Below are 7783 nucleotides of genomic sequence, written 5' to 3'. Positions count from 1 at the left end.
TGCGGGGGCAACACTGAGGGTTGCGATCCATTGCCGGACACGGAAAAAGACAAAAAAAAAAAAAAGAAATGAAATTTATTTCTTATAGTTCTGGAGGCTGGGAAGTCCAAGGGTGAGGGGGCACATCTGGTGAGGAACTTCTTGCTTCTGGGGACTTTTCTTCAGAGTCCTGAGACAGTGCAAGGCATCATATATAGAGAAGGTAAGAGCGTGTTAACATGTTTTCTTCTTCTCCTTGTAAAGCCACCAGTCTATTTCCATGATAACCCATTATATCATTAACCTGTTAACCCATTAATCCATGACTGAATTAGTCATCTCATCTCTTAAAGGCCCCACCTCTTGATACCGTCACGAGGAGGATTAAATTTCAACATAAGTTTTGGAGGGGACAAACATTCAAACCATTGCACATGCTAAGCCAATCAGTGTTGTTTTTCTAGAATATAATAACAAGAACTGGGAAACTATTATAACTCAACCTCAGTTCTGCTAGCAAACTTTCGAAGAAAAATTTATTTGCTTTCAAAGAGAAGGAAGCCAAAGCAGACAGAAAAACAAGCCACGAGAGTCCTGATGGCACTCAAGGCTTGATTCCATGTGTTCCTGAGGCTCAGCTACACCCCAGACAGTATACATTTAATAACTTACTTTTTAAAGTACTTTTTTTACAAAAAGCCTTTCTCTCGCTTTTACTAAGAGAGTTCTAATTTCTTTAAGTAAATTAATCAGCAAGTGGTATTGTAAATGTTATAAGAAGACAGCCATCAGGGTGAGGACTGTTTCTCTTGGCCACTGGAAGTTTCATAGGTTATAGACTCCAGACAAGTATTTCTACTGAACAGCCAAAAGAAAGTACATTTAGCAAACCAAGAAGCATACTCTTAGCCATACTATAAAAATAGACAAAAATAAAACCACCAGAGTTGCAGAACTTCCTTTGACAAAAATAAACAGGAAAATAAAGAAGAAAAAATAAGTCAACAAGAATAAACTGTTTAAACTCTTCTCTTTTTTTTTTTTTTTTTTTTTTTCCTTTTTTGTCTTTTTTCGTGACCGGCAACGGATCGCAACCCTCAGTGTCGCGCCCTTACCGGACCGGGACTAAACTCTTTTCTGTAATTTCCTCAGTTTTGTGTAAACTAAAAGAGATGTACCAAATAACTGCCTAGTTCCCTACTATCTCTAAAATTCTTTAGCTCTAATGTTAAAAAATGTCAACAGTAATTCATAAAGTTTGAAAAATCCTGAAACTATGACAAAGATTATTTTCATATTAAATGTAACTGTCAAAAATGAAATTCTCAGAGCTGACTTTTATAGCTTCACTGACATAATCAGACTGAACACTTCAGACTATTCTTCATTGGCTTGTTAACAAGGTTGTGTTGATGACAAATTGTTACCAGCTCTCAGAGGTGACCTATAAAGTATAAGATATCGCCTATGCTTTTCACATGCTAAAAATATAGAGAACTGTTGTGTAAAGATCCAAGAAAACAAAACCAAACCTTTGTCATCTATTTCTATATGGCTTTTACTTTAAAACTGCTACTCAGCTCAAGATCCAATTTATATTTGTTTTTGTTTTAAAGTCTAGCTCATTTCACACCAATAGTTCATTATAAGAAAATATAGTATATTTTCTTTAGTGTGATTTAGTCCAATATGTAGATATATGTATATAATTAGGGTAATGATTACAAAATATTTTTGACAAGTATAGAAAATAGAAGTTAATGTTTTCCATCTGCTACATGGTATGTCACTAAGAGAATCACTGGCCTCACAGAAGAAGGCAACACCTATGCAAGTACGTGACAGAAATATAAACGTCTAATGAATTAATCTTGATTATTTCCTTACATGTTTCTAAAAATGTTACCATATGTAGTTTAAATTGCCCGCTATCAAAATCAGTGCCTGAATGTTGTCACTTCCAGAGCTTCACTCTAGAAAGTTTTGAAAATTGTAATTATTTTAATTTATTAGTGTAACATGTGCTGTCACTGGGAAAAACTGAAACTACTGCCCTGCATAATAGAACATTTCTAGATATTTAATCTCTAAAATTAAATTTAGAGTCCAAAGTCTCTTCCTTTTATTAGCTTTAGTGGTGCTATTGCAAAATACTTTGTTTGGTAGACAAGTTCTCTAGAGAGCCAAAATCATGAAATATATCTAATGACCTCAAATTCAGACTACAAATTGCAGAAAGGGAATGCAGAATGCTTCATAATTTCAATTTGCAGACTTGAAAAGCATTGCAGGTTGTCCGTGTTCTAGAAAGTTTCCATAGGATGGCTCCATGTGGGTGCCCATCTGTCCCCACCCCAGGGATTGTGCGGGAGGAAGAGAGCTCAGTCACGATGAAGTAGAGAAGCCTCAGAAACTCTTTCTAGATGAGTCCATTTCACCAGCCTGGCACAAAAGTAAAGATCAGAAAGGCTTCCCCTAACTAAAATAAGTGTTCTAAATATTATAATTTTTGTTTTAGATACATCTATAGTTTTATTACAAAACCATTCTTTTGGCATTGGTTGGTTACAGAGATAGCAAGATCCTGTGAGTACGGCATAGCAGTTCTAACGTCACAATCGTATTCCCTGCTTACTGAACCAAAATTTGAGTTACCTCATATGCATTACATACAAGCTGCCTGTAATCATTACTACTGCAAATCCTGACACACATACTATTTAGGGAGGAGTTGATGCTAAGGGACTAAATTTAATTTCTTTTTTTTTTTGAACTACAAAAGTTTCTTTATAGAACTTTTTCTTCCTCCTCCCCTCCAATTACTTTGCTTTTAAAAAATGAAATTACTTAGAGCTAGTCTGAATAGCAGCAGCACTCAAGGAGCATCTCAGGTAGTTTTTGTTAAAAAAGAAACACCTGTGCAAAGCACTTTTTCACCACAAAGTAATGATCACTCTACTTTTAAACTCCTGCATTAGATTCCCTTCAAAAAAGAGAAGCATTCCATTAAGTTCTTCTGGATGATGTTATTGCCATACATATGTCGGTGGGTCACTTTCTGGGCTGTTTGCTTTGAAGAGATCTTCCGATATACCTCCAATATTCCTTTCTTATAGTGTCCTTTTCTTTAACTAGGATTTCACATAATTCCAGTGCCTTATTCAGAATGTCCTCCTTGTCACACTGGTCTTCCAGCATGTCATCATAGACATCCACAAGAAGGGCAATTAGGTAGGGAGACTGTGACTTTGTTGTAAATCAAATAACTAATTTAACAGATTGGGATATTTGGAAAGACTACGAACCTGCAAAATCCCTTTCAAATAGTTCCATGCACGTTTGTTATGTGGTACTAGTTGGATCATTTCCAGCGTGTACTGGACTTCCCAGTACAGCACGATCACTGAAGCCAGTGGTGTGAGAAATGACAAAGTATCTTTGGTTCCAGACAGTTATTTCTCACAGCTTCTTTGAGAAGTTGTTCTACGTACTGCAGCTCATTCTCCCAAAGTTTAAATTCCTGAATGACCCACTGTGGGTTGTGCCAGGCATGGTCATTCCTTGCATCCTGGTTAAGAATATCAGCAATAAACTCAAGCTCCCGAGAAGGACCTTTTAGCCATTCCACTAATACCCGCCTCTGATGCCAAACTTGGTAGTTTGGGGGCTTTTCCTTAATTATTGCAGGGATGTAGTTCATTTCCCCATGTAGGTCCTTCTGAAGTGACTTTAAGCGAACTCTCCGAAAATGCCACACAGTGTCATTGGCTGCATAGTACTCAACAGCGTCCTGGGTTAGTTCAAAGCTCGTTCACTTCTTTCATCACGCTGCAGCACAGCTCGGAAGTAATCCTAAAGCACTCTAAATCTTTCACTGTAGATGATCTGGACCTCTGGATTGGGACCACCGTTCTGTGGCCCTGGATCTAAATCTGCGCATTCTGCTCTGTCCCTGTACAGGACGTGGGTGGGCGAGTCCAGGCTCAGAAATCCGTCGCCCGCCGTCTCTTCTTCCTGCTGCTGCTGGGGCGGCGACGGCGGACCGAGGTCGCGGCCGGGCACAGCCTCCCCGACACTCTCGGTGGCCGCGGTCTCACCTCGGCCTCAATATTATAAAAATTGACATGTCTATTTTGTTGTTTAGAAAACAATAGCATTTATTGAGTCTTTGCAATGTACCAGCACTATCCTAAGGTCCTTAGAGGCAGGTACTGTAATTATACCCATTTCACTTGCCTAAGGTTATGCACCTAAGGCATTGCCAACCTGGGATGTGAGCACAGGCAGTTGGCTAAAGAGTCTGTGCCGTCAGCCAGTGCACAATGCTACTTCTGAAGGGCCATAGGTAAAGGGCTACATTTATTGATACAAATTATACCGGCATAACTTCCTGTGTTCTTGTCCTAGGCTACCTTATCAGGGTTGTAACTAAACTAGTCTTTCTGGCCTGGGATTTTTAACATTTTATTAAGGTTTACAGACCCTGGCTTATTCCAATTACTACTGTGTACACAAATTCCACACAGTGAAAATTTAAAGAAAAAAATAGGGTTTAAATCATGTAGCTCTCCCATTTGCAGTATTGGCAGAATAGGCATCAAAAATCTGCCCGGCTCTCCCCCCACCAAACCATCAAGTCAAGGACGGGCAACAGGGAATCCATGAACTCCTGAAACATTGAACATATACACACATGGACGTTTTGCCTGCGGAGTGATGACATAACTTTTATCAGATACATCTCAAAATATGAAGAACCACTGCATTAAAGTCTTTAAAAATGCAAAATTCTGACTTCCCATATAGATTTATTACATGGGAAATGTTAATTCATAAAAGAGAATCTGCCCTGCTTGTTATGTTTCTCATGGTATAGTAATAAATTGGCATTGTGATTAATTCAAAAACAAAGTTAGAGGAAAATCAAAAATGTTTGTAGTGAGCTTTACAATGTACACATTATTATGTGTACCACTAGAAGCAACAGTAAGTTGATACAAAGTCAATTGTTTCATCAATATGACATGTGCTAGCGTCTCTGAGAAACCTTTTTTTCACTCATTCCCAAAGAGGAAAGAACAAGCAGCTCCTTTCTGTGTGAAAACCTCCTACAAGAGTCACAGGACTGAGTTAAAGTCATACAGATTATCCTTTAGCTTCCATGTTTGAGTTCAGCAATCGAGTTGAGTGTTATAATAGGATTTAAACACTTCAGTTGTATGTTGATAACGTGGTACTATCACTTGAAATATTTGATTAAAGTACTTAATGTGTACTTCATTTCTGAAACATAGCAAATATTCAGAGATTCACCTAAAAATGACTTGAATCCTCTATACCGTGCTACGGAATGAAGCAGAGTGAGTAAGAAACTTGATGTAGAAAGCAACCAATTTGTGGAAGGTTATCCACACAGCAGATTTCCCCTTATCAACATAAAAACAAATTGCAGCAAAGAAATACAATAATCTTATATTTTGCCAATTAGGATTTCTGTTCTCTTTTATGTAGCAAATAATTACACATCATCTTTAGTGTAACTTTAGTGTATCGTATGCTTTTGAACCATAGAACATGTGACCTCACTGATTTTTGTGATAGAGTCAGGAACTTAATCTTACTCTAAGAGTTAAATATAAGGATTTCGGCTTTCGGGATACAGGAAACAAAACAGAGAATGCATATTCTTCTTGTCTCATGAGTGCGTAATTGAAGTGTTTGAATCCAGGCCCGTCGATACATTCTGTGTGTTGAGTAATATTCATGTGGTATCTGGTAATTGTTATGCTTGCCTTTGTAAGTGTGCTTTAATCTTAAAAATTGGTTGGAAGAATGAAAAAAAGAAACTCTATGGCAGTCTATACAAACAAAGTTTTATCCAAACTGGACTCTAATATTAGGTCCCAAATACACAATCAATATTTGCTGAGCACCAGCTTAAAAATAGGTAGAAGTACACGTTCTTCTGACGTATCTCTTGAGACATCATTGGTGACCTTGTTTTGGATACTTATTCCAGATGTCCAGAAACATTCTCAGGGGACTGAAAGTGACATTTATGAACAACCTAAGATTTTTCCTTTTCTTTTTTGCACTGTTAGCCCTATAATACCAAGCTCAAGATTTTAAGCTTCAGGTAGAGGAAAGCCGAGTGAGCAAAGCTGAGTAAGTACTGAATCAAATGAGTTACTATCACAGTGAACATGCGCAGTAGAAATATTCATCTCAATCCTAAGCCAAAAACAGCCTAGAAAGACCGACAGACAGACAGACAGAGAAGTGGAATCCACAACCAAATGTAGCTAATAGGAAAAATATGCAGACCATCAACAGGAAACGAGCCAATTAAATATTGGGCCAAGAATCTATTGAAGCTCATGATAAAGGAGCTAAAGAATTACTTCCATCCTCCTTGTAGAAACAGACATTTAAATTAGTGGTCTCCTGACCTAAGAAAACACAATCACTCACCTTCTTTTAAGAGTTTAAGCCTAGTAGGTTTGCACACTCTTTGAATACAGGTTCTGTAATCAATGGAAATTGCAGCAAAAGTATAGTTGTATTTGCCATTCTCACAATTCCCAAACTGATTTTTCCTTTCTTCATAAATGCTTCGAAATTTTACACTCAGTTTTCTCTGATGGTGGTTTTGCATTTATAATCACTTCTCCAGAAACAGTATTTTTCCTAATTAGGTATCCTAATACAAGTGTGTTATTAATGCAAATACATAAACACACACTGCCGGGGACCAGCCCCAGCACAGAGATTGTAAAGGTCCCCACTGGTAAGGGATCCCCCAAAAGGGAGGAAGGGCAGCGTCGGCAATGGAGCGGCAGCAAACATACAGACCCAAAGGATCTGTTGAATGCTGGGACAACAAACACACAGACTCAAGGGATCTGCTGAATGCTGACAATTTATTGAAGCAAGCATCAGACTTTTATACTTTTCTTTCTTATTTGCTACATAATCATAAAATAATCAATGAACAATATCATAATATCTCTTTGTAAGTGACATATGTTTTAAGAAAAATAGCATTACAGTTTATTCCCAGAAAAGACAATTACAATGTCCTTTCCTTTGAGCAAGAACGTTACAACCCACTGGTCCCATATAATCATCACTTTTCATCACTTGCAATTATTACCGAAACTACATCTATGGTACAATAGACTTTCTATGACGTTATTAAAACTTGATTCACACCTACATCTAACTATTCTTTATTCCTAAATAAACACTCTAAAAATTAACTTGCTTACAACTTAACTTCTACTTCTATTGTAAAACAAAAGATTGTACATTAACTCCTTCCAAGCAGCCAGGCCAAACTCTCAGGCACCAGACAAGACGAATGCCTACATAGGTTCGTTGTCCCCTTCTGGGCCCCACTGCCATAAGCCATCTCCTGAAAATCCATAATCATAAGTATCATTAGTATGATTAAATATTTTAGTATAATTTTGAATCCTACTTCCAAGTCTCCCAGAGTGATAGTTATGAGGCAGCAAAGAATAAAATAACAAGCACACAGAGCTCCAGAATATCAGGGTGGAACGCCGGCATCTTCTCCCATGATGAGGCCCTGCAAACACCGTGTTTCATTAAAAGATCTTTATCAGGCTTAATCTTATGAGTGGGAGGTGCCCCTGCAACACACCTCCCTCTTAGCTTTTCTCTCAGCCTCTGATCCCATAAATTATTAATCATTTCCTTAAAGTATCCTTTTATTACATTGCCCATAATAACAAGGCACCAGATCATCTTTTCTTTATAACTTTCAGCAAATTTAATGGCA

At 37.7% G+C, this 7783-nt stretch overlaps 1 pseudogene; it reads right to left on the bottom strand.

The window, feature by feature from the left end:
• Positions 1–3005: 3005 nt before the first annotated feature.
• On the bottom strand, positions 3006–6634 carry LOC103600845 (annotated as a pseudogene).
• Positions 6635–7783: the final 1149 nt, after the last annotated feature.

This window comes from Galeopterus variegatus, unplaced genomic scaffold, assembly GCF_000696425.1.
Source record: "Galeopterus variegatus unplaced genomic scaffold, G_variegatus-3.0.2 Scaffold3482, whole genome shotgun sequence".
Lineage (NCBI taxonomy): Eukaryota > Metazoa > Chordata > Mammalia > Dermoptera > Cynocephalidae > Galeopterus > Galeopterus variegatus.
The sequence above is the reverse complement of the archived record's forward strand: the minus strand, read 5'-3'. Positions and strand labels throughout refer to the sequence as shown.